The 26,816-nt window shown below is 45.1% G+C and overlaps 1 protein-coding gene across 7 annotated transcripts in view; it reads right to left on the reverse strand.

Annotated features, from left to right (window-relative positions):
- MGAT5 (alpha-1,6-mannosylglycoprotein 6-beta-N-acetylglucosaminyltransferase) overlaps positions 1-26,816 on the reverse strand; it is a 309,086-nt gene that overhangs the window by 229,627 nt on the left and 52,643 nt on the right. For 6 of the 7 annotated variants that reach the window (XM_016206246.2, XM_087819890.1, XM_087819887.1 and 3 more), the window contains exon 2: positions 26,454-26,537. The gene's annotated coding sequence lies outside the window, so the exon portion shown is untranslated. The remainder of the gene's footprint in view (positions 1-26,453; positions 26,538-26,816) is intronic. The other variant, XM_087819888.1, reaches the window with a different exon arrangement.

The following is a 26,816-nucleotide window of genomic DNA, read 5'->3' on the forward strand; positions in this document are numbered from 1 at the left end:
TGCCTGAAGTTTCAAAAATACTGGTCTACTTTAAAAAAGGAAAAAAGAAAAAGTCCAGCCAAAATTCAGAAAGCTCTGGTTCTAAAGGCTGACATACTGCGCCCTTGCGGATCCTTCACCTATCTCCCCCTGGCAGGCCTCCCTGGAATGCCAGCCACAAAGCTGACAGGGTTAGGACAGCGTGACAAATGTGAAATCTTTTGGAAATAGAATACAAGGTCTTTCCACCTTCAGATAAGGTGTGGCCACTGTCCAGCTGAAACTAATGAACCCTTATTGAGTTTTGACACAAAGCAGCAAGGCAACAGAGCAAAAGCAAATCCCTCTCCTTAGCCTCCGGAGCTGTGGAAAGTCATTTTCCAACCCTGCAGGCACCGACCTCCTGAGGTGTTCTTGGGGGCGGGCAGGACACAGAAGATGACAGAGGACAGACAATATGTGTCATGTAGCCCGGAGTCTGATCTCAATGACAACTGTGCACAAGAGTCCCAGAAAGGGAGGGCTTTCCAAGGTCATGATTCACTACTAGGCTCCTAATATCACATTTGAGCCCAGCAGACACAAATGCTCAGTATCTTTAGTAAGCAACAGTCCTTTTTTAACCTCTTAGGAGCATCACGGCGTTGGCTATGTGCCTTGAGAAAGAGAGCTTGATCTGGAGGGTAAACATGAAAGTCTGCTGGCACATGTTGTGGGGAAGAGGGTAGCCATGCCATGGTAACCTCAAACAGGGAAGTCCGGTTTCCCAGCAAGACCTATTTCTTCACCCTATACATGGTTCTTTAAAAATTACCCCCTGTGGTAGGCAGAAAACAGCCTCCAAAAATGTCCCTGTCCTAATCCCCAGAATCTGTGTACATGTTGCTTACATGGCAAAAGGGAATTAAAGTTGCCCATGGGATTTAAGTGGCTAATCAGATGATTTTAAGATTATACCAGATTATACAGGTGGGTCCAATATAATTACAAGGGCCCTTATATGTGGACGATGGAGGCACATGAATCAATGCTAAAAAGTGTCAAGCAATACTGGCTTGGGGGCAAGAGGTAAGGAATGCTGGCAGCTCCTAGAAGCTGGAAAAGGCAAATTAACATTGTCCCTTAGAGCCTCCAGGAGAAAAGAAAAGCAGAGCCCAGGGAGGCTCTGTATTAGCTCCTTATTGCTGCTGTTACAAATTACCATAAACTTAGTGGATAAAAACAATGGAAATTTATTCTTTCATAGCTCTATAGTTCCGCAGGGCTGTGCCACCACCAGAGGACCTAGGGGACAGTCCTGTCCTTGATCATCCAGCTTCTGGTGGCTGTGACCACTGCTCGGCTGGTGGCTCCATCACGATCATCTCCTCTGTGGCCACACTGTCTTCTCCTCTCTGTGTCATCGTCCTCTGCCTCTCTGTTATAAGGGCCTATGTGATGGCATTTAGGGTCCATCTTTGATAATCCAGGATAGTCTCCCCCTCTCAAAATGCTTCATTTACTCACACCTGTCAAATATTACTATGTGAGGTCATGTTTACAAGGTTCAGGAGTCAGAACCTGAAATCTTTGGAGGGCCTTATTCAGCCTACTACAAACCGCTTTCCGACTCTGACCTCCAGAACTGAGAGATAATAAATCTGCCTTGAATGAAGACACAAAGTGTGGTAATTTGTTACACCAGCGATAGGAAACTAACACAGCCCCTATCTCCCAAATGTGTGCTACAGATCAGAAGGCCTGGGTGAAAGGGAGGAGCTGGCCCATCCCAACTATTCATATCAGCACCCAGCACCCCTTAGATACAGTCCTTTGCATCTAAAAATGATACCCCTTGTCCACCATGAGATGAGAAACTCAGCAGTAAGTGGCCATTAGAAGTTTAAGAAATGACCCTTCTCTCTTTCCTCTCACCTATCACACTTTTCTAAAATAAACTTTGAGGTCATTCGTAAAGCAAAGCTTAGCGGGGGAAAGAACTGACATCCATTTCAGACAGTTCCACTTAATAATAAAGAGTGCACGCCATCCACAAATATCAAAGGGCTTTGTTCGCAAAGCCAGTAATCCCTAACTAAACAAAAGATGATGTAAGATTCTAAAGGGCCGCACTGCTCAATTAGGAACAGCCTCTTCAGGTAGCTTTCCTAGAATTGGAGGGACAGAACGTCACACTTTTAGCAGCTCTCATCACGATTCTTTCTCAGGGCAGGCCTTGCAGCTAGTTTTCTGTCCTCTGTGTAGGATTCCTATTTATAGAACTGCCCCTTTCCAATGACCTGCCTTCAGGACACTGCAGTGACTGCCCAGAGGGCTGCTCTACCATAACTCCCCAGGCCGGGACACCCTTAGACTCTGGCCTTGGCCCTCTTCTCTTTTAGTGAGTGCACCCTGGCCCCTGATCTCAAAAGTGTACATCCAGCCTTGAACCCTCACCTGAGCAAGCACCACACTCAAACATCACAGTGCTGACGCAGTCCCCACTGGGATGCTTAGGAAGTATCCCCAAATTAGCAGCCGAAAGAGCACGCATTCACTCCGTTACCAGCACTGCCAGCCAGCCCGCGCTCAAGCAAACCCCACAGCCCTCACAGGCACGCTCTTCACTCCCTCCCCCCTTTCGTATTTAATCCATCAGTAAGTCTACAAGCTCCGCCTCCCACAGTTACCCCAAATCTGACTGTTGGTCACCATCTCCACTACTTCAACCCCAATCCAAAGTCCCGTCACCTCCCACCCAGATGACGGCAACCAATTCCCAGCTAGTCCTCCTGCGGCGCTCACCCTCACCTCCAAGCGGCCTTCACCCTCCACAGGGCAGCCGGTCACCTTTCCAAAGTGTAAGTCAGATGTCACTCGCAGGTATTAAGTACTCAGGGGCTTCCAGCTACAGTCAAACTCCACACTTGACCATGAGCTATTTGACCTGGCCACTACCTGGCCCTCAACCTCTCTGTCCTTTCTCTTCCATCTGTACTAGTGTGAACCCCAAGAAGGAACAGACCTGGCGTTAAGGACTCCTTGTGGTTAACTGGGCTCAAATTTATAAGGAGAGGACTCTCAGGCACTCTGCATTTCAGAGATAAGCCACAGGCAGAGCTGCCACGCCTCTTGCACCGAGTTCCTGCATCTGAATGGATCCTTGTAAAGGAGTTCCTGGAATCCTATTTTCACTAGCCTGAGATGGCATCAGAGCCCTCAGAACCCCTCATTGTTATCTCATTACATACTATCACTACAAGCTGCAAATGTTAAATATTAACTATCCTGTACCCATCAATGTAAAACAAGTATGTGTTTCTCCATTTTTGCGTTTTTTCCAATCCTCGGGATTTCCCAGCTTTGCTTATCCCACCTCCTTTATCTACCACCAATAGATTTCTTACAAGCCTCCTTACATCTCTCCTCTGACTGCAATGTGTAAAATAAGCTGCGAAACTGCCATTCTCCAGAGCATTTTCTCAATCCATTAAGATTTTGCTTCCAAGCATCAGAAATTGGGCTCAAATACACTCTTATAAAACTTTTCTATAGCCTGGATGTTCCTTACATTGACAAAACAGAAGCAGGTCCTGGGTGCTCCCTATTTCTAGAACACCCGGTGGACAGCGCTCAAAGTGAATAAAGACTGAGTTTCAAACCCTGTATCTCAAAGGTGGTCCCCAGACCCTCTAACTGCATTGGGAGGACCTGGGATGCTCATTAAAATGCAAAGTCCGGGGCCCAGAAGCTGCTTGCTCAGCCAGACATCTGCGTTCTAAACAAGCACCCAGGGGCGTTTGACCTGCGGTGTGGTTAGGACTACTGGTCAGGACCACATGTGAGGACAAACTACTTTTCCAATAGTTTTAACATACTCTGAATTTTCCCAGAATGTACCTATTATGTACAATGAGCCATGAGCATACTTTGTTTTGTTCTGAACTTTTACCCCAAGGTATTAATTTTTTTTTTTTTTTAATTGTATCACTGGCGACAAAGTCACTTCTGGATGGTGAGTCACCAATCAACCCTGTGTTTGGAGCTGTGACACGTGTAGGTGATTTTACCGACAGACACAGGGATCTCTGTGATTACTTCATTCTGTCCTCCGAGTACAGTCAGGCCCAAGGATTTAGAAAATGAAATATCTATCTCTTCATGCATTCCTTTCACTTCTCTTTACATTCATTAGGAAACTGCATTATTTTTTGTTCTTGTTTTTGAGATTATGTGTGCTGGTCAGTTATATCATCTATGACTTGCACTCAGTATGCAGACAACATTACAAAATGACTGCTATAAAAAGACAGTGGCCCTGACGGTTACATTTGATTGCAAAAGATCCCACTAACACGACTCTGAAATTCTGATAATCTCACAAGTTGGGGGGGAGGGTGTCCCTAAAGACATTCCCCACCCACCCACTCACCCACAGACAAAAAAAAATAAGGGAAAACAAGAGTGAGCTGGGCTCCAGAGGCTGGCAGCCAGAGGCACTCCTATCCAAGCAGGGGCTGAGCCCCGGGCCAGTCACAAGGTACAGGCTGAACAAGAGACCAATCCACATAAAAGTCTGGCTAGTGGTTACAGGGGCAGGGGGCAGGGGGCAGGGGATGGAAGAGAAAGGGAACAGAGAGGGGAGTTACTGGCGAGTCTAAGCTCTTAGGTTAGGTTTCAAAGCTATTCAATAATAATAATAATAATAATAATAATAATAATAATGCTATGAAACATGTTAGGATTAATCCACTATTGTATTAATAATCATAGGAAGGAAAATAACTTAGCAACCATACCAAACCCAGGCAGCTACATAAGCATGGAACAGTTTAAGCCTGAGTGGTAATTAGCTGCTTCTGGAAGGATGGGCAGTCACTGTTCTCATATTAATAAAAAAAAGAGGAAACTGGCACTTGGTATGGGAAGCATGGCCTCCTGAGCAGTGTGTCAGGCAGATAAAGAGGCTGAAAGCTGGCACCTGGGGGCCACTAAGGCCACAGAAAAAAACCCCATTCTGTTTTCTCATTAGAATTGTGCAGCTGTTACTTCGTTCACAATAACACCCCCTGGGGGGATCTGACAAGCACAGGTCACCCTGAAGGTGGAAGGAGAAACAGATCCAAAGACAAATCATAAAAAAACGGTTTCGCCCTGACCAGAGCTGTCACAGGGTGATGGGCTCAACAGAAGATGGTGACTTCTTTTCCGAGGGGCCTCCAGAGGCCTCGAGGGGCATTTGTCTCCTCTTCTCCCCTCCCTCCCCATCATCCCACCTTTTCTCCTACTTGCTGGTTCCCTAATATAAAAGAAAATGAAAAGGAAGCTGCTTTTCAAATAGAAGAGACAGAGAAAAATAATTTGCTTATTATAGCCAAAGCATAAGAGAGGGTCCCACTCTCCCACCACCATCCCCTCTCCACCGTCTCAGAGAGCAGACATCCTCCTCTTTGGTGCTCCCAAAAGAAGCATCTTTGTGCTCTCTCTGGCCCCTGCATCTACCTTTATGTGATTATTCAACACTTTCCCGCACCTACTGGTTCACAGGTCCACCTGCCTCAGCTAGACCAAACAGGCCCTAACAGGACAAACACATCCTCTCCTTTAGGGAACAGCGCCAGGAGTGAGATCAGGCACAAAGCGGGTCTTTAACAAAGGCAGCTGAACAGATAAACACAACAGATAAGTTCCCCAAGACTGAAGTGTAAATTCACTTTTTCCATTTGTGTTTGAAATCCAGAGTAGCTTATAGAAAGTCCAGGCACTGTCGTAACTCAGAGGCCATGGATGTGCATTTTATTACGCTATAAAGCACGCGACCTTTAAGTCTCTGAGCCCTGGTAACAATTTACAGGAACAGTAAAGGAGATAGAAAGCTCTAGGCACGGCCCCAAATGGGAAAGGAACAGGGACAGGAAGGGACAGAAAGAGAGCCACAGCATGGGGAACGTGGGTAACACTGATTCACTCTAGGCATCCTTCCTTCAGCTTCCCTTTCCTCTCACCACACCAGCAAGAGTCAAGAGGGAGCATTAAGTTCATGGCAACACAAGGACAGATGGCAGGAAGAGGGGCCTGACCTTTCCTTCCACAACACCTCCCGGACCAAGACCATCACAAACCACAGCTTCTGCTGCAGCAGATCAAGACCTCGGGTGTGGAAGATGAATCTACTGCGGCCGGGAGGACGGCACGGCGTGTCATTTCCAGAAAAGGAAATTTATAGCCTGGCCCTTGGATCTCCCATTTCCACATTTGAGTAGGTAACCCAGAATATCCACACTGGTGGAAATGTGAGGCCACTTACACAGCCTTCGGAAGGCCGTCCTCTTTATGCCAATGACTTCCCATTACACTAAAGGGAAACTCGAAACTCCTTTCTCTGGTTACATGCAGACTATCAAGATCGGGCCTTCAGCTACCTCACCAGCCTCGTTCATCCCTCTCCCCTGCCCCGCCCAACACGCCAGTTTCACCCGCACTGCACAAGGCCTCTGTGCGTCTTTGCGAGCGCTTTCTCCCCTGCCTGGTAAATTCATCCGCGGCTGACCCAGGTGGTCCCTGATCATTTTATGAAACTTCTGGTCCCCTTTAAGTTTCCCTTTCCTTCATAGGCATATAACTACCTGAAATTACCCTATTGAATTTTATTTACCATAATATAAACTCCATGAGAGCAGAGCACGCACCTGTTCTGCTTACCACTGCATCCTCGGAGATGAGAAAGGCACCTGGGTCCATGAATGAGCGAAGAAATGGGGAAAGACTAATGTCTAAGAGGTGACGCAAAGACACTTGACCTATACCAAGTTGGGTTTATCTGATCACATTTAAGGGGTGTGAAGGCCAAGGAATGGCTAAACAGAGAAAAGAAGGAAGAGAGACCAGTGGTGCCACTGACTGGCAACGATGGCCATAATCCATGAAGAGCTGTGTCCCTGCAAAGCCGGCATCACCACAGAGACCAGGGAAATTTCCAGAACCCCAGAGGGATGATGTCAGGGGACTTAGAGCTCTGTCTGAAGCATTCAGCCTAAAGGCCACATTCCCTTACAGAAAATCTGCTGAAACCCTTCAAGCACGACTGTCAGCAGTATCCTTACCAAGGTCAGTCGTCCACATATATATTTCTGGAATACTTCCCCAAAGCTATGACTTTCTCAGCCTTTATTGGGTGATGGAGAGTCAGCTAAAATAGTCATCATTATCCAAATACAAGACATTTCTATCTGCAAAGGACTATGTAATCAATTCTTTAAAAAAAATAATATTTACCTTGTAACCATTTTTCACCAGAGGATATGTTTTTATTGATTTTAGGAAGAGAGGAAGAGAAACATCGACTGGTTGCCTCCCATATGCACCCCAATCAGGGACTGAACCCACAACCGGGGTATGTACCCTGACCTGGAGTCAAACCCACGACCTTTCAGTGTACAGGGCAACGCTCAATCAACTGAGCCATACCAGCCAGGGCCATGGTCGATTCTTAAATTTCAAAGAAGAGACAGAAGGAAAACAAGTCCTTAGGAATTTCAGAAACATATTTCCGGTCAACAGCTGCAAGAGTCTAGTTGTGCATTAGGTGTTACTTTTGTCAGACCACTGAAGCTCCTTGTGGGCAAGGACCACGGTCAGTCCCGCCACCTGCTCCACTTGCACATGCAGAGCACCCAGTTGGTACCCAATCAATGCCTGCTTCCCTCCAAGACCTGCAGGGCTGATGAGTAGAGTAACATGGAGATGAGCCATCACGCAGAGGCATTTCCCAAGCAAAGGATTTCTGGGTATCCATCCCAAAGCTGAAGGCTCAAATAATAAGGGAACAGGAGAAAAAGCGAAGGACTCCAGGTCAACCCTAAGAAGAAAATCCCGGGCGGCTGCAGGCACAAAACCACAGACGGAACATCTGAGTGATCAAACAGTTGGGGGAAATCACAGAATGTGGACATCTGAGAGTTGTTGGAACAGCACACAGAACAGGGTAAAATTCAATATGTTTTTCCAAACAGATATTTAATGCTCCATCCCCACATTGTGAATGTAGAAAAAGACAACAGAGCAAACAAAATACAGCTGCAGCCAGCAGTCAGCCCTGAATCGCCAGCCTCGATCAGAGAGCAGACGGACAGTCCACAGGTGGCACAAAAGACAAAGTGGCTTTCAGTCAACAGCTGGTCCCACAGCTTTCCCCACTTTGCCCTGAATTTCTCCAAGTCTCCAGCCCATTCCATGAGATTGTGTGTCATGGGACACACAAGCTCTGAGTCCTACCAGGAAACAGGAAAACATATTGCCCTCCCATGAGGGCTGGAGGATGGGAGGCAAGGACCTGCAGTTAAGAAGGATGGGAATTCAATACTCTTAGAACTTAATCAAATTATGTGCAAAAGATTTCCCTAAGAAGCACTGGCTCAGCATAAAGACTACGGAATGGAGTTTAATGTTTACTTGAAAATCTATCACCAATTTTGGAAGATATGAGAGTATTTAATTTCTCTGAAACGATATACACGCAACATTTCCTGGTGTGCTAATTTTTACCTTCTGTTAACCAAAATGTTTTTAGACAACTTAATATGCCACGAGAATACATTTTAAGGGAGTCGGGGAGCTTCACAAAAATACCATTCATCTGAAAATAAACTTTGGTCTCTTTCATACTTACTGAGTGTCAGAAACAGCCCAGTGCCTAGCATTTACAAGTTAAGCTGTAACATAAATCCAATGGAAGGGGACATGTGGTACAGTTACCCAGAGTGAGTTGTGAGCAGTAAGAGAATGCTTACAAAGCAGTGGCTCCCGAGCCTAGCCCACCATCAAACCCACGTGGAGGAGGTGTTCTGTGGATGTCTGTCCCTGGGGACTGTTCTGAGAGCCTGCTGTCGCTGCTCTTCTCTGGAGGACCGCAGGCGCACACACACTCACCAGCCCCTCCTCCAGGGGATGTGGCTCAGAGGCAGGTTGGGGAGCAGGGGCTCTAAGCAGCAGGCAGGGGTGGGCTGTGCTCCCCCAGGACGAGCGCCAGGTGCGCAGGCTGCTTGGCGCTGAAATACCCCAGAGGTCTTATTAACTCAGCCACCTTGGAGAGGGTCCAGATGGCCCAGGAAAGCCAGGCCTCACATCCAGCTGGACTCAGGAGCGAAAGGCGTCCTCCAGCAAACTTCCTGGGCATTCCTGCCACTTGCTTGGCAGAACTGAACACTGCGGGGTCAGAATGTGGGAAATGCTGAGAGCTGGGCAGACGCTGAGAGCAAGAAGGGGACGTGCCCAGCAGTGCATCTGTGTCGCCCATGATGGGGAAGCTCAGGGAGGGAACTTGGGGCCGGCTGATGGGCTCAGAGATCCTGACGAGGCCGACAGAGGTAATAACATGTTTTATTCTTCAGTGAAAAGATCTTGGAGAAAGTAGGCTGTGGCCACCCTTCTAGGTTAGTCAGGGTTTAAAGAACCCTTCATTTTCAGTTACCAAGGCTTCAGCTATGGGTGACAAGGTCCGAATGGGGCTGTGTCAGACTGCTAGTGCTCCCCCAAAGCCATTCTCCCGTCTCCCACAGTCAGAAGCGGAGCTGAGTGCCAGCATCTCCCGCAGCAGGCGCCAATGTGGTCAAATCCTGCCCCTGTGCAGCTTCTAGGTCCCCATCTCCCTGTGCCCTTCCTCCCATCCTTTGCCTCCCTTGTCTTGGGCCATACAGAGGAGACCAACACGGGGGATGGCAGAGTGACCCGATGGAAAGAGCCTGGGCCCCTGGGGCTTTAGCAGAAGTGCCATTCTAGCTGATTTTAACATAAAGGAAAATAAACTCTATCTTGTCAAAGTCACTATTGTTTCAGGTTTCTGTTGGAGCAGCTGCATATGTATCCTAACACCAGGAATTTCTTTTCTACATGGAATGAGGTAAGAACTACTGATCAAGAAGCAATCCCTTCCCACTTCCCTTTCCCTCCTCTGCCCAGCAACACGGCGGACCGTCATCATCTTCGACTCCAAAGGACAGCAGGTTATAACAGGGACTTGGAAACCTCCCTTTAATTCCAAACCTCAGGTTTTAGGAGCTAGACCCCCCTGAAAACACAGGCTTTCCTCTTTTGGACATCAATGTCTCAGTTTACCTTTTGAAGGGAATTTTCTACCAATAATCACCATGTAAATTATCCACACTCAAACAAGTCTACAGTTCTTCCTCAATGCTATCACTGTTCCCTCTGCCTGGGAGGCCCTTCCTGACCTGAAAAATTCCTCAACATCATAGCCAAGTTCAAATGTAAAAATGCCCCAGCTCCTGATGGCTTGGAGGACTTAAAAATGGATTTAGGTATATTGTGCTATAGATGCCTGTTAACCCTCGAGTCTGTTGGGTTCTCGTCGGTAAGTCTTCCCATCTCTGACCCCCACCCTCACTGCCCTCCACCACACGCATCTCAAGAAAGCAACAGTCGTTTGATGAACTAATGAATGAAATTGTTGAATTAACTGAGCTATCTTGTGAGTAAATAGTTTAAAATTCAAAGGCAGAACCTATGAACCAAGGTACTCTCCTTGTGAATCCAATAAACACAAGTATTCTCCTTAAACTATTACGCCTTACTTAATCTGTTAAGATAGGAGACACTGTCTGCAAAGGAGCTCAAGATCTCTGACACTTACAAGCATCAACTACCACTTATTAGGAGTTGCACTTAATAGAAAAGCAATTTTGCACCTAATAGAAAAACAATTAGCTAGCGAACTATGAAATCTAAGCTGTCATATTTTCGAAATGATCCTTTTGTTTTGAAAACATATCCTACACTGAATCAAAAAGAAACACATACACATTAAACAATGTTTTAAGAAGCTCCCTTAGATTCTATGTAGATTTTTTTTAACCTTAAGAGCTGAAGAAGAAAAAAATTACACACACATACCCTAAGCTACCTAAGCAGCAGAAGCAACAGCCTAAAATCTTCTCTTTTCAAAGATAAGGGAAAATATATTCTCTGAAATACCAAAGCTAGGCCATGGGTCATAATTCCCAAGCACAAAGCCAATCTAGACAAATTCTATGCTCAGAGAAATTTCCACTGCTGCTAATTGCATATAGCTTGGTACAGGGACTGAAAAAATGTCTAACAAAGGTTAAGAACAATACAGAGCAATGAGAAAATTCAACTATCAAAGGAGACCGTGTCCAGAGTACTAAACAGGAGCCTAAGGGGAGCTACCTCGAATGATAAACTGAGAAAAAGTTATTTTTAATTCCCTGAGAATCATCTTAACTGCTCACCCTGGAATTCTCCCTAAATCAAGCAAGTCATTCTTATTCTTAAAATCATGGCATTGTAAAAGTGGAGGGGCTTCCAAGACCATTTGTTCTGGATGCCCAGATCTATTAAATGACTTGCTGGAGAATTCAAGCCAGTTCCTGGCACAGCGAAGCCTAGACTCCCCAGTCCTCAAAGAACTAATCCGGGGTGCTTGCCAGCACAGAAGAGAGAGGAAAGGCTGCTCCTTAATACAAGCTACACAAATAAAACCAGGTCTGGGAAAGGAGATCATCCAGCCCGCTCTCCCCAAACACACACACCCCTCAGGTATCAAACACAACAAAGATAATAGACATTAAAAGGCTCTAGGCAAACATTACAATGGGATTCATTTAATGCAGCAGGCACTAGGAATTTAAAAACGAATGAGGCCAACGGAAACCATTCCACAAGGAGCTCATTGTGAGTGAAGGAAACAGAGACCACATATATAAATTATAGAACAACATGCTACAACCCATATTGGAGATAAGAACAGGGTATTATGGGGCACTTCCGACTCCATGATTAAATCGTTCGGATCTTCCCTCTAATTTCCAGGGTGACTTCTAGAAAATTATAATCTAATGTAAGTGGATAATAAAGTAAGAGTTGTTACACACAATGCCCAGACTAAAATCAAAATACTATTTTAGAACCTCCAAAAGGAGAAATCCTTCTCCAGAACAGGAAATTCATACTTAAAACTTTTTTCTAAGTTTAAAAATGTTGAGGGTGTTATATTTGTTGAGGACTAAAATGGACTCGACTCTAGTGCAATATCTGCTCACTCAGATTCAAGCCTCCCTTTTGGGTGGGTGAGCGATGAACCACACTGGTTTGGGAACCTGAAGAAATACAAACTGTTGACACTAATATTCCACAGGGTGTTTCAGTTCCAGAGGTTAACAACCTCCATTATGTATGGCATCAATGCAACTGTGTTCTGGGGACACCTGAGATCAGAAACAACGAATGTAAAATAGATATATGACCTTTATGGCCACAGCCACTAATAAAATAGCACTGGACCTTAAGGGCCTGAACAATCTCTTGGATCATGGAGAAAAGACTCCTGGATTTTGGTAAAACAGCTCCCAACTTCAACTCTTTATTAGCTTCCCAAGGTGAGGTTCCTGTGTAGCATGGACCATCTGAACCACAAAATACCACTATCAAGGAGAAGCGCAAATGCTCACAGAAGACAGCCCGCCAAGGGCTTTAACCAGTGTGGGCAGAATTAGGGAGCACTCCTATCTCCAGAAAGGCCTGGAAGGAGGCGGGACTTCAGAACCTGCTTAAGTGATTAGAGCAAAACGTTTCCTCCATGTGCAGCCTGAAAGAGCAACACCTCCTAGAGGAGAGAATCTATGTTGGCAGGACCCAAACTCTTGGATTGTAAACGCACCCCCCCTCATTTATTTCATAGCCTGTGAAATAAATTGATTAGACTGAGTCAAATGTTTATTGCGGCACAGCACCCAGACACCTTACCTTCAAGCTACTGAGCGACTACTGGGGGGGGGGACGGACTTAATATTTGACAACCTGCCTACATGTTACTGCTCAAGGCTGTAGCAAGAAGAGCAGCCCAGGACCCTGGGGACATCACATCGGAGCTGGCGTTTCAGTCGCCAGCACCGTTTCTCCGGGCCGCCTTCACAGATACCTGCACACATCCAGTTCCACCTCGGGCAAAAGCAGCCCTTTAGTTTAAAGCTACCATTAGAGACAGCTCTGAGAAGAAATTTACTTTTCCCAGAAGTTGGCACAACGTATGTTCACTTAGGGAGACATATCTATGCAACACTAGCGATAAAACTAATTCAACCCATAGGAAATTATACCCGAGAGACGGTGTCACCCCTTTCTCCTTCCTAAAATCAAAAGGGGTAGGAAGGAACAAATGCAAATTGCCACTGGCAGACTTTCGTGCTGGAGGTGACGGAACGGTTCCAGAGCAACTCAAGGTCTGCCGCAGAAGCCTATTCATTCACCCAGTAGGAGGTGCGACGCCATCTGGCACCCTGTCCAGTGGAAGATGTATTGCCTAGGATCCATTCTGAACAGCAAGCAAGTTTATTTTTACTCTTTTCAAATTTTATGCACAAAACTACAAGGGCATAAATGTCTGCATGAGGCTTGCCAGGGAGGCTTAACAAAGCTCAAAAATGGGACCCAGCTGAAGTCAGCTTTCATCACACTCGATTAAACAACGCCCTTGGAACTTTTGGGAATCCCAGTAAGCCCCCTGGTGTCTCCGCTAGAAAAGCTTTAAGAAACCACCAGCACTGTGAGCATGTAAGCGGGACACATACACACACACTGCACTGCACTGCACCCACTGATGCCAAAAAACTTGGAGGGGAGGGCGCTCACATTCAAGTCAGGGCCCTGGAGTCTGGCTGAGCAGAGGGTTTTTAGGACAAGTGCACCACAGCCTGGGCCCAAGGTCAGCCAATCAGCAGGTGCTGGGAGCCCTACAAGACAGGCCCACTCTGCAGGATTCCTTCTCTGTGGTATAGGTTCTTAAAACTTTACATAACCAACCAGAATCCTCTTTTTCTAAATGAAGTTACTGCCTTTTTCTCTAATAGAAACATAATACTTACTGGATGCCAAACATTTACTCAGTGCCACACCACCAGAAAATCACAAAGAAATTTAAAAAATCAGTTATCATCCCACCACCTGCACATATTTACTGGTAAGAATTTGGAGGTGTACATATATATATACATATACACACACACACACACACACATATATATCACAAAATATTATACTTGCTTTTTAATAGCCTGTTTTTATATCTTATCACATTTTAAACACTTTCCCATGAGAATATTTTTATCACAATGTAAAAGCTAAACAGCACTCCACTGCTTATACATGTTTTACTTAAATAATCTCACAGTATTAGGAATATATTTTTATCCCAATTTTTCTATATTAAAAAATAACAACAATAAACTATCTTTCACTCCTGCCTTTGCAATTTCAGATATTTCTTTAAAATGAAGGCATTATCAGATCACATAAAAGGGTTTTTTAGGCTTCCGACATAGTAATATTCCCACATCTTCTTTCAGAAAACATATATACTAATTTACACTCCCCCTAGCAAGGTATAAGAATGTCCATATGCCCTGTGATTTCACCAAAGTTTCTATCATCTATATTTTATTGTCACTTTAAAAAATTATTTGCCAGTCAGATAGGTGCAAATGAAGACTGCTGATAAAAACCACAACCACAACGTTTGGCAGGCCCTTACTATGTGCCAGGCAGGGTTCTAAGGGATTCACATGTTGGAAGTAGTGCTGTATTCTTAATCCCTTTGTATGATGGGGTGACGGGGCAAAGGAGGGGAGGTAATTTGTCCACGTGGCCACTGGAAGAGCTGGAGTTAAACACAGGTAATCTGGTTTCAGAGTCTAGGCTTTTAAACACTACATGATGCAACCACATGGGGAGCTACCTGGAAGAACGACAGGAAGGGAGAAGATTAACATCTGGTGGAGGGATCACTAGAACTATATCCTGTCAATCACACCCCACCTTCACTCACACGTTCAGCATCACCATCTGTGGGGTAGTCCCTACGTGATGGACATAGATCTCTGTTCTAGCAAAGCAAACCAAATCAGAAAGCACACTATTAACTTCCCATTGGCTCACTCATCAAAAACTGACCTAGGTTTATTACTTTGGCATGTAACTATTTGCCTGGTCACACTAATCACATAAAAGGGCATATCTGTTTTCTTGTGTAAAGATGATTTGGGATCCAGCAATTCCACTTCTGGGTACGTACCCCAAAGAACTAAAAGTAAAGACTGAAACATAATTGCACACCAAGCTCATAGCATTATTTGCAAAAACCAAAAGGTGAAAGCAACCCAAATGTCCATCAATGGATAAATGGGCAAACAATATGTGGCGTACACAAACAATGGAATATTACGCAGCCTTAAAAGGGAAGAAAATTCTGTCACTTGCCATAATATGGATGCACCTTGAAGACATTATGCTAAATTAAAGAAGCCAGAGACAAAAGGGCAAATATTGTATGACTTTATACTTACATGAGGCACCTAGAATACGTAGTTACAGAAACAGAAGAATGGTGGTTGCCAGGGACTAGGACGAATGGGAGCTGTTCCATGGGGACAGCTGGGAAGATGAAAAAGTTCTGGAGACGGATCGTGGTGATGGTTGCACAGCAATGTGAATGTACCAAATGCCACTGAACTGCACACATTTTAAAATGGTTAAAATGATAAATTTTACGTTATATATATTTCACAATGAAAAAAGTGATTTGGAAGCAAAGGGCCTGTTTTGAGCTTTGTATCTAGTTAATGTGCTTCAACCACTTAAGCCCTAATCAGATAAGCCCTTCTGGGTAATGCTATGGAACAGAAGTTGGGGAGCGGGATACAAATGCTTAAGAAAAGATGAAAAAGCCTCTGGAAATACTCAATGTTTAATTGCGAGGACCAACTTACACTGTGATGTTCACATTAGTGAGCAGCCAGAGAATCAAAGAAATGGACTATAAAAACCACACTACTACAGGAATCAAGAACAAATGGTAAAATCAGGGGGTATTCACTAATGACCACTGAGAATAGCACAGGCAACCACAGGAAACATCTTACCACAAGCCTGCGGATCACAGGACCACAGGTATTCAGTGGGCAAGAGCGCAGGGTGTAGGATGCAGAAAGGCTGCCCACCCCCAAGCCAGCACCCCATGTCCATCCGCAGCTGGGGTGCACTCTCGGAGGATGCCTCTGAGAGCCAGAAAGGCAGCTGTGACCAGTCAGCAACTCACTGTACTCACAGAGCATTACAGGACAAGTTCAAAGACGTATTTCTGAAATACTCAAATTCAGAAATGCTGACTCTGTGACTTATTTAATCAAAGGTCACTGTAAAATCCCAAAGACAGCTTAATCACCATGAGACTATATAAAGTTGTTCTAAAGAAAGAAAAGCTGGAGCTACCGAGACGAATCGCATGTTACCGCCTAATCGTAAATCTGACCTGACACCAGATGGGAGAGACAACACAAAGGCAAGAGCTGGGCTCTGTCCCAGGCCACCACTTTGCATCTTGCCATCTTGAATAGAATCCTCTGCTATATAACAAAAAAATCTGACTGGTGATTGTCCCTGGTTCCTAAAAAGGAGAATAAATCCTTGGAAATTCCCATGTAATAGCAGTGTCATGTTACTTATGAGCCCCTGAGATCACACCTGAGCTTATGCTAAGAGATGAGAAGATTCAGATTGGGGGCTGATCACCAAAAAGACCAGCCATGTGGTCAGAGGGTTGGGGCTATGAGCTAGCCCAGTCTTGGGGAGAGGACAGGGCTGCAGACTGAGTTCATCCACACGGCCAATGGCTGAATCAATCATGCTAACATAATGAAAACCCAATAAAAACTCTGGATGCCGTGAGCTCCGTAGTTGGTGAATACAATGATGTTGCAGGAAGGTGACACACCTAAAGTCCCACAGGGAGAGGGCATGGAAGCTCAGCATTGGGAACCCTCTCAGATGCGCCCTCTGTGTCTTCATTCGAATGGTCCTGATTTATATTCTTTACAATAAAACTGTAATCGTAAGTAGAGTGCTTTTCTGAGTCCTGCGAGTCATTCTAGTGAGTTATCGAACCTGAGAGAGTCATGGGAACCCCTCAAATGTGTAGCCAGTCAGTCAGAGGTGCCAGAAGCCTGAGGACCCCACTTGCAGCTGACATTTGAAGTGAGTGCAGTCTTGTTGGGGACTATACCCTTTAACTTAAGGGATCTACACCAAGTCCTGTTGGTTAGCATCAGAAATGTATTGCAGTACACCACCTAGTATCAGGATACTCCCCCCACACATACATTTCCAGCTGACTCGAGTGCTGTACACTGGCTCAGCACCCAGGTCCAAATTACATAACTTGTACCTACCTAAATGTACACCAACTGCTAATGACTATAAAATTTCCCCGTTCAATAATAATAGTTGGAATGTTTTGAGTAATTGCTCTCCCAGGCATTGTTCTAAGGCCTTCTACATTTATTAACTCACTTAATCCTTAAAGCAACCTCATAGGGTAGGTACTGTTATTACCCCCATTTTATGGATGAGTGCCCTGAGGCCCAATGTGGTTAAGGAACTTGCCCAGGGTCAGATAGTAGAGATGCCAGGATTCAAAACAAGCTCCTCTGTCTCTAGAAGCCACCACTCAGGCATGAATCCAGAGGAAAAGCAGTGACTGACGGCTGCCCACCCCTCTGTGGGACCATGATCACTGCTCTTCTCCATCCACTTGCTCCCACTCTCCCTCCTGGGAATGGCTACATGCTCATTCCTTGGGGAAGGTGTGCTTTCAGATGAGAGAATTACCAGCTTTGACTGTAGCTCAGGAAAAATAACTCTCAGAACACAGATAGCACTGGGGGAGATCAGCTATTTCCCTCAAAGTCTTTTCCAACAAAAACACAAATTAACCATAGGATGGTACCAGATATCAGTGAAAGTGATGAATTTCACTGCAACAAATCAATAGATTCAAAGTTGTTGCTTTTCATTACCCTCTCCCTCACCACAAGCCGAACCTCTCTGTGGTTGACACAAATGCCCATTAATAAAACTCTAACGTGTTAACTACTTCACTTTTATGAAATTGGTATTACAGTGTGATGTTTTCAGTGTGTTTAGCACTGCAATTAAAACCTCATGCAGTCATGGCAATTTTTCAAATAGAAATTATGAAATCAGGGCATTAGCTAGTTGTCCTTCCATTTCATGCACTTCTTCAGTAAATATTTTAAGCATTTTAGGCACTTGGGACTCAGCAGTCAATATGAGAAAGTCCCTACCTGCCATCGTGACACCTGCATGCCAACAGGAGAGAAAGCCAGAGAAGCGACAAGTGAGAGTGTGTGTTTATGTGCACATGTGTACATGTTTATCATTTTAGGAAAAAAAGCGATATTAAAAAAAAATAAAGTAGGTATAGATCTGAGGGAAATTTAAGACGACATGTATGGTAGGAGTGAAATCAGTCATGGGAAAGGTCAGCCGGAGAGGGGCTGATCACTGGGAAATGAGTTAGCTAACCCTCAACGCCGTCTCCCTCCCCTCACCTGAGGCTATGACACCATCGCCTTACACAGGACAACTGTCATTCCTACCCACTATCCTAACTCATATCTAAGCTTCCACCCTTGCCTCTTACAGCCAGTTCTCCACACAAGCTAAATAACCTTTATAAAATATAACTCTAATCAGGTCAGCCTGCCCCCACGCCCACCCTTCGCTTAAAACTCCACACACACCCATCACAATCAGTATAAAACACAAACTCCACACCCTGCCCAGCAAGACTCGTTCCAGCAATTCGCCCTCCCAACTCAGCTCCTCTACCTTCACTCTACCCACACAGCCCTCATGCAAGGTCAAGTCTGTTCCTGCCTCAGGCCCCTGTATGTGCCCTCTCTTCCTCCTACTACTCTTTGCACCCTGGAAACTGGTGACTCTGCCCTCAGTCAGGTCTCAGCAAACATCGCTCCCTGGAGCGGCCTCCTGGGACACCACATCTAACAGAACCCGGCAGCGCCCCATTTCATGCCCTACCAGATTCCTCTTCACCCTCATTTCCATCTGGCATGTGATGTACCCACTTCCTCTGTCTTTATTCATCACTCTGTCCCCCAGTGCCTAGAATGGTGCTGGCCACAGAGCAGGAACTCGATAGATACATGTCAAATGCAGCAGTGAATGGCTCTGATACTGCGTCCCAGCTCCCCACAGCAGGTGCCAGGGGCAACCCGCTTTTGCTCACTCCTGCAGTCTGCAAGCTCAGAAGGCAACGTCTTCTATCCCACGGAGCCAACTGCTCCAGATAACCCTATGATTCTGATCCTAAGACACCAAATCATCTGACAACCAACAATTACACAAACAGCCCCAGAGCCCTTCTTGGTTGATAAATTTACCCAAATTGGGAGGTATGTACACTTGCCAGTTTAAATTCTTTCCAAAACTAAATGGCGAGAGAGAATTTCCAAGCAGCTAGAAATGTCTTTAGTGTCTCCCTTTCTTGCACAGACCCAGTCACCATTCACTGGGCTCCTCCCTGGGAGCACAATGACCCCACAGGGCATCCCTGGGCACTTCCTGCAGGGGAGAAAGACGAGGCTGGCCATCTTTCAGTCCATCACTTAATAAGCCTCAATGCTTTGTCTTTTCCGCCATCAGGGAAAATACAGTGTAAGTCCCCATGCTCTAGTGTGAGGAATCGGGGACTGAAAGGTCTGCTGGCCTGGTGGGGGGTGGAATTCATGCCTAAGTAGGAAGTGGGGGGTCTCATCATTGATGGGGAAGGGGAGACAGAGGGTGAGGAGAGCCTCACCCATGCCGAACATCTCACCCCTAAAGCTGCCTTTGATACTTCCATGGAGGTCAAAGCCAACCTTTCTCCTTTCCTCTGGGCAAGAGTGGTGGCACTGAGGGCAGGTTCATGGTGACCAAAGAAGCCTAGTAACCTCAAGCCTGGGAAAAGGAATGCTCCTCCGGGATGGCATTGTCACAGCACAGCAGAGATGAGCAGGCTCTTTATAGATAAGAGCTCCCCAACAGGTGAAACCTTTGAAATGAACATCACTGTCCTGTGGCTGCTCCATTGCACTTGTCTCCTTTCTGCCTGTAAGACTGAGCAAATCTCCCTTGTCCCAAAGCCAGTGGAGGGTATTCCATGCAGAGGAACAACAGCTCCACAGAAGGCCAGTGCATTCCAGACTTGGCAGTACCTGGACCATCCACACTCATCAGCTCAATCTGCCCATTCAGAGAGAGACAGAGTGGAGGAATGTGTTTTGGGATCAGCCTTCTCTCTCATTTTCTTTCCCCCAGGCTGGGAGCAAGGAGCCATGTGATGTGAGCCACAGGCCCCAGACAACGTTCCCACGTTCGTAATCATGGGTCCTCAAACTCATGAAGGCGGTAGAGCCCCAAACATCACTGGCTGCCCGGACACCAGGGTATCGTGCAACATGGAACCTCTTCTTCTGATCCAGGAATGATCCAACTGCAAGGACAGGGTGTGTGCTGCAGGCGGAGGCCTCAGCATCACAGAAAGTGCAGAAAGTATTAAAAATTCACATCTCTGCTCTCCTGCCAAATCTGGTTTTCCCTGGGTTACTCATTCCACCACCTGCTGGGCACTCACTGTCAAATAAGCAATTGCCAAAGATCTGAGCAGGTCAGGGAATGAAAGACTCAACTTTGAAAAAGCTCCACCCCATCACTTAACTTTTTTTTCTAGGAACTGAGAAAACATCACCATGATCTGGTTCTAGGAGCCGAGGACAGTGGTCCCTCTGTTTTTGAATGTGATCCATTCCGGAAGCCTGTTCGAGTTCTGAAATGTTGTAAAGCGAGGGATCCACAGCCAACAGCTAGGCCTCGGGGTCTTGCCCTCAGACGAAGAGCGGGGGCATGTTTGCCTTCCGAGGCGTGTTCGAAAACCAAAGCATTTACCCCGGGTTTACGGCGTTCGTAAACCAAAATGTTCGTCAATGGAGACATTCAAAAACCGAGGTACCACTGTACCTAAATCCAGGCAAGCACTCATACCAAAAATCACTGCAGAAATGAAATAAGACACGCAACTCAGAGCCTTTATTGGGCTGTACAGTAATCATGTAAAAATGACAGTTATCTCCCTTAAAGGGTAATTAATGTTGCCTTTACATAACCCACATTTTTTCACACTGATGTTTTCCTGCATCAGCAATCAGCGGGGTAATCAACATCACTGTCAGGCACTTTCCCTGAGACATGAGTGCTTTCATCAACACTTGCCCACACGAGAGGAATTCCTATTTCAAAAACAAGAGGTTGGGGATGGGGGAGTAACAAAGGATGGTTCCTCCCCTGCAGCATTCTGGGATTTCCTTGCACCTGTCACAAAGCCACAGGATGCGGTTCTGCTTGAACGCTCAAGACTTGATAGAAATGACTGGGTGCGAAGAAAACTTCCTTGCAGCTAAAACACTCGCTCTATGGGCCAGCCTTGCATGTCTTCCATTCAAAAGTTTCTGGGAACCTTTATGAGGCACTGAAGACATGGCGATGGCTAGGCATGATCCCTGCCTTCAAACTGTAGTGGGGAGACAGACCATCCATAGATTACAATATAATATAAAAATATATCCATCCACTGTTTCCACAGGTATTTGTTGAGCACCTATATGTGCAGGGTACTGCTCTGGATGATGGGCACACACCAGTGGACAAATGCAAGAAAGACACAGGTATCACAAGAACACAGAGGAAACTCCTCTCATCCTACCCAGGAAGATCAAGGAAGAATCCCTGGAAGGGGTCTGGAAAGATAAAAAGAGGATGGTGGAGGGAGACCTCCCCTCTGGGACAGAGCCTGTGCACGGAGCAGAAGCACCAGTGAACAGTCCCACTCAAGGGCACGGTTCCCCTGCACTCCTGGAACATACAGGGAGGCAGGAGGTGCCAGGGCTAGTCTTGGGTGGCAAAACAAGGTGGCCAGGGATCTTTAATGCCACAGCAGGTCTTAGGGCTCCGCTGTAGCTGAAGACTGACTTTGAAGGGCCTGAAGCCCAGGACTGATGAGATCCAATTCCCATCTCAGACATAATTTCCTAAACAGCTCTTATTTGCAAGCATTGCCCCTCCTGCACCAGAGGCTTGAAAATGCAAAATACAAAACACAACAACAGATTTAGCGACTGGACACAAATAAGTTTCAAAGAATAAAGCACATAAGATACTTCCCTATTTTAATTAGAGAAGATAGCCAGAAACCACTAAGGTGGAAGAAAGAAGAGAATGTTTTTAATTAAGTGAGCAAAGACCAGCTCCCCAGAGACAAATATCCCTGACTTAACAATTCTTCTAGAACTGTTCCTCTTCATCTCTGCTAGAGCCAACAGAAGTTGCTGGCAAATACTTTTCATGTCCCATGTGCCCTGCTGCCACATAACACCTGAGTAGGAGCTACACCAACCTCCTGACTTGGCCATGAGGCTCACCGTGAAGAAGCGAGCCTCTGACAGATCCAGGAAGGACTGAGAGCACAGACTATCACCGTGGATGATGGCTGGAGGGGAGGCTATTTTTTCTAAGTAACAGTTCAACATTCCCAAAGGTCTTCGAACTGAGTGCTGAATTTCCCCATAACGTGAAGGGCGATTTCAGATCCCCGTGGCTCAGACTTCAACTATGAAACCTCCCATCTGTTCTGTCCCTATAGACACGACAGGCTGACTACTCAGAAAGTGGTACTCTAAATATAATACAGGGATGCAATGAGACTGCACTACAATGTGATGGTTTCCAACCCAAATCCAATTACGAGCTTCTATATGGTGTATCCAGCTCACTGACCACACTTTAAGCCTATAAGCTACTCTAGCTGCAGATGAGCTTGATTGCTTCGATATATACACAAACTCCAATATAATTTCTGAACAATTATCTGCCTTCCAAATAAAATTCTAAAGCCCAATAAGTAGTATCATAATTAGGCTGGCTGTGGTCTTCACTACAGAAGCAAGCGCTTGAAATGTTACTACTTAAAGGCCAATGCTTCTATTAATGAAGCCACACATGAAACAGACTGGGAAGTTTTGCTTACTGCTAAAATCGCAAGATGTTGAACTGCCACATTTTAGAATAATTCGAATGTCTCCAGCCAGAATCAAAACCCAGAGCTGGGTTAGAAATTAGTCTTCTCTTTATGTACTGTATAATTGATTCCATTTATACAACATCCAGAAACAGGCAAAACTGATCTGTGCTGTTGGGGGTCCGGTCAGTGGCTGTGCGTCAGATGGGGATCTTTACAAAGGAACATCTGGAGACTGTTCAGCTTGGTTTCTTGATCCAGGTACATTTACACAGGTGTGTTTGCCTGCAACAATGCACCATGCTGTAAACTAACGATGTAGACACTGTTCTTTATATATAACTTAATAGAAAAGTTTTAAAACACTGGAGGGGAGGGGAAAACTTGGCTGCTCTCACAAAGACATTAATAGGTCAGAGCTTCTATCTTATGTAGCATTTGAAAGAGCACAGGTTTCACATGGGACAGAAACCGGATCAAGAGAAATAAGCTGCTTTTAAGAAGCCTGCTTGCCTTCTCTTTCATTTTTCTTAAAGATCTCAAGCTCCCTACCAGTGACGTGCCCAGCACAGTGGACACCCAGGGCAGATCGCTATTTTACAGTCCCTCCCCCATATGACAAAATTATTTCCAGCCATGATCATGTGATAATCAATCATCCTTATATTCCTGAATCATTCTTTAGTTTTAAAACAACCATTTAAAAAGAATGTCAATTTTAAAGTTACTTCTAAAATTCAGTGAAGTATTTCTTCTTTGAACTAAAATTGCACTTATCAAACATTATACCTAGGAGCTCCCCTCCTGCATTGTTTTACATTTTAATCACATAAAAACTCCAAATGGTCACACAGAGTAACAGAAGTTAAACTCCAGTTTAATTTCTTCATCTTAAACTGCACTATCTCTGTCTATTGAAAAGCTCTATTTAAACATAGAAATATGTTGTACTATATTCCTTGTGCCATGTACCAAGGGTTAGAGGCATGAACTGTGCCTAAAACAAACTCCAATTCTGACTGTTCGGAACTTAAGATGTGTACAGCTCAGTAAACACATGTCAGGGCCAACTGTATGACAGGGAGTTCTCCAAATTAATTTCCATGCATAATACAAGGTTTATTAAGTTTACAAAGTATGCTCATCTAAGTGTGTCTACATAAATGTAAATATATATTTATAATTATTACAAGCAGCAATTATTTAGAACTTAAAACAAACAAGAATTTCTCCAGGAAATATTTTACATCTGGCTTTGTTTAGAATTTCCCACACAGTGTGATAAGAGAAATGCTGACCTGCTGAAGTCCGTTTATTGTTTTTAGTCTCTATAGATGGGCACCACCTTGCATTGGTACCAGAAGAGGACCGTTCCCATCCCTAACCCATGGGAGCAGCTGCGGCCCAACCAGAAGCAAAAGAACCAGGTGAACAAAAGCCTGCCAAAGACACAAACGCAACGTCCAAGTTAAGACAAAAGCTTTTACGTTTCAAACAAAGGGAATAGCCCTTCGGTTCACACTGAGGGGAAAGTAGGGCTTGTCAACCTCAGCACTCCCTATTTGGAGCAAATAATCATAATCCTTTGTTGTGGGTTGTCCTGTGTGTTGTAGGGTGTTTAGTAGCATCCCTGGGCTCTACCCACTAGGTGATCTACCCGGACTCTCCACCCAAGAGGTGACAAATGTCCCCCAGGAGGCAAAATCAGCTCAAGCTGCAAGTCACTGGGTAGAGGTTAGAACGCCTCTGGGAGAGTGCAGTAAGTTCTCACTTAATGTTGCCCATAGGTTCTGTGACTCTGAGCAAAAGGATGTATAACAAAACCCACTTTAGCACCGGCTAATGAGATAAAAATGAGAGTTAAGTTTCTACAGCATCTCATCAACGTTATAACAAAACAACGCTAAAGGAAAGGATGTTACTCCAGCATTTTCGAGGACCTGCTGTGGACAAGAAATCAGGTACAGTGATCGCCTGCGGGGGTGTCTTTTTTTCACTGTACCTTTATAATTCTTAACATGTACATCTATTTCTTATCCAAACACACAAATTTAAATACAAAAGGAAACTAAAGAGAAGGCAGGAACAATATTTAAGTGAGAAAGTATACCAATGACGAAGTGCCCGCAGCCCTCAAATTATTTTTCCTTTATTTTCTTATTTTCAAATATTTCCCTAATGAACAGAAAAAAAAATTAACATCTTTCCAAACAGGTCATTCGAGCCCGTGGAAGATTTTCTATGCACATAGAAATAAACGGTCTATATAAAAAATATATTTGTTCCCTCCCCTGGAATCGCTTATTCTACACACAATCTTATCTGTCTGTGGTGTCTCGAGGTCAAAGCAGGGCGGGAGCAGCAGCAGCGGGGCACGCTCCCCCCGGAGCCGCACGGAGAGCCAGCCCCAATCCTGCAAAAGAGCTGGGGATGCCAAGACAGGAAACCTGGAGGAGTCTCTGTCCTGCCGTTTCTCATCCTGGGACCCTGACCAAATCACAGCCTCCCAAGGCGCCAGCGTATATTCATCTAATGCCAGGCAGGGCTGCTGTGAGAACTCACTCATTCCAAACAGGGAGGTTTCCATACAAGCGTCAAACATTGTTACCTTTATTGCAGGTTTATACAGTTCCAATTCTCAACCAGAGATAACTGTCTGCGTTACCAACTGGAGTTTTATCACTGAAAACAGCCCTAGGGTTGTTCCAGCAGCATCCACAGCAGAGTGAGGAGGGCCTGGGAGAATCAGAAACAGCTGGGGGGGCAGGAGGGCGGGGGGGCAGGAGGGCAGGAGGTGGAGAGTGAAGGGTGGTGGAGCCGGACTGCCCGGGTTCTGACCCTACTGCGTGACGCTGGGCAACTTTCCTGACTATGTGCCTCGGTCTCTATAAACCAGGAATAACAGTAGCGCAGTCAACTTTTTTTATTCACAGAATTCTATTCTGTCAAGTCACCACCAACACTGAATTAATAAATACTGAACTGGAGAAATGTAGGGTTAGGTTCCTGCGAATCTTTAGGTCACCACGTTTTTGTCAATTGATCAATATATAAACACATTATGTGTGTTTCTGTGTTGACACCTTATTTAATATACACTGTTGATTCATTAACATTGAACTCACAGCCACCACAGTGCACCTCGTGCTTGAAGAGGTGATCTCACACGTGTTTTCTACGTAAGGCACATCCCAGCCTTCTTGTACTTAGGGCACCAGACAGCACTTCGGCATTACACTTGGGGACCGTTTTAAACAGTGAACTCACTTTCTTAAAAAGGTAAAAAACGCCCCCAAAGTGGCACTAATGAGATCACGAAGAGACCATGTATTTACAGTATGAGACCTGAAACAAGAAGGCAAAGCTTTGCCTCGTTCTATCTTAGCTGGGGATTTCCCATCAGGCAACTCTGATTTTCCTCCACCTTGTCAGTGGTCAAAAAAGCGCTATAAGTACTGATTTTAGCATTACAAATAAATATTAACAAATAGGCCAATTTGCAAACACAGAATCCACAAATAATGAGAATTGACCATACCTTCCTCAGAGTAGCTGTGATGATTTAATGAATTAACAGGCACACCGCGGAGACATTGCAGGGTTCAGTTCCAGACACCGACTGCTGCAATAAAGCAAGTATCACAATTAAACGAGTTACACAAACTTTTTGGTTTCCTGGTGCATATAAAAGTTATGTTTACACTATAGTGTAGTCTATTAAGTGTGCAATAGCATTATGCTCAACAAAACAATGCATATGCCTTAATTTAAAAATACTTTATTGCTAAAAAATGCTATCCTAACAGCCTTCAGTGAGTTGTAATCTTTTTGGTGGTGGACGGTCTGGCTTTGATGTTGGTGAAAACACAATACGTGGGAAGCACAACACAGTGAGGTGCGA

This window comes from Miniopterus natalensis, chromosome 8, assembly GCF_054644295.1.
Source record: "Miniopterus natalensis isolate mMinNat1 chromosome 8, mMinNat1.hap1, whole genome shotgun sequence".
In the NCBI taxonomy this organism is placed as follows: Eukaryota; Metazoa; Chordata; class Mammalia; order Chiroptera; family Miniopteridae; genus Miniopterus; species Miniopterus natalensis.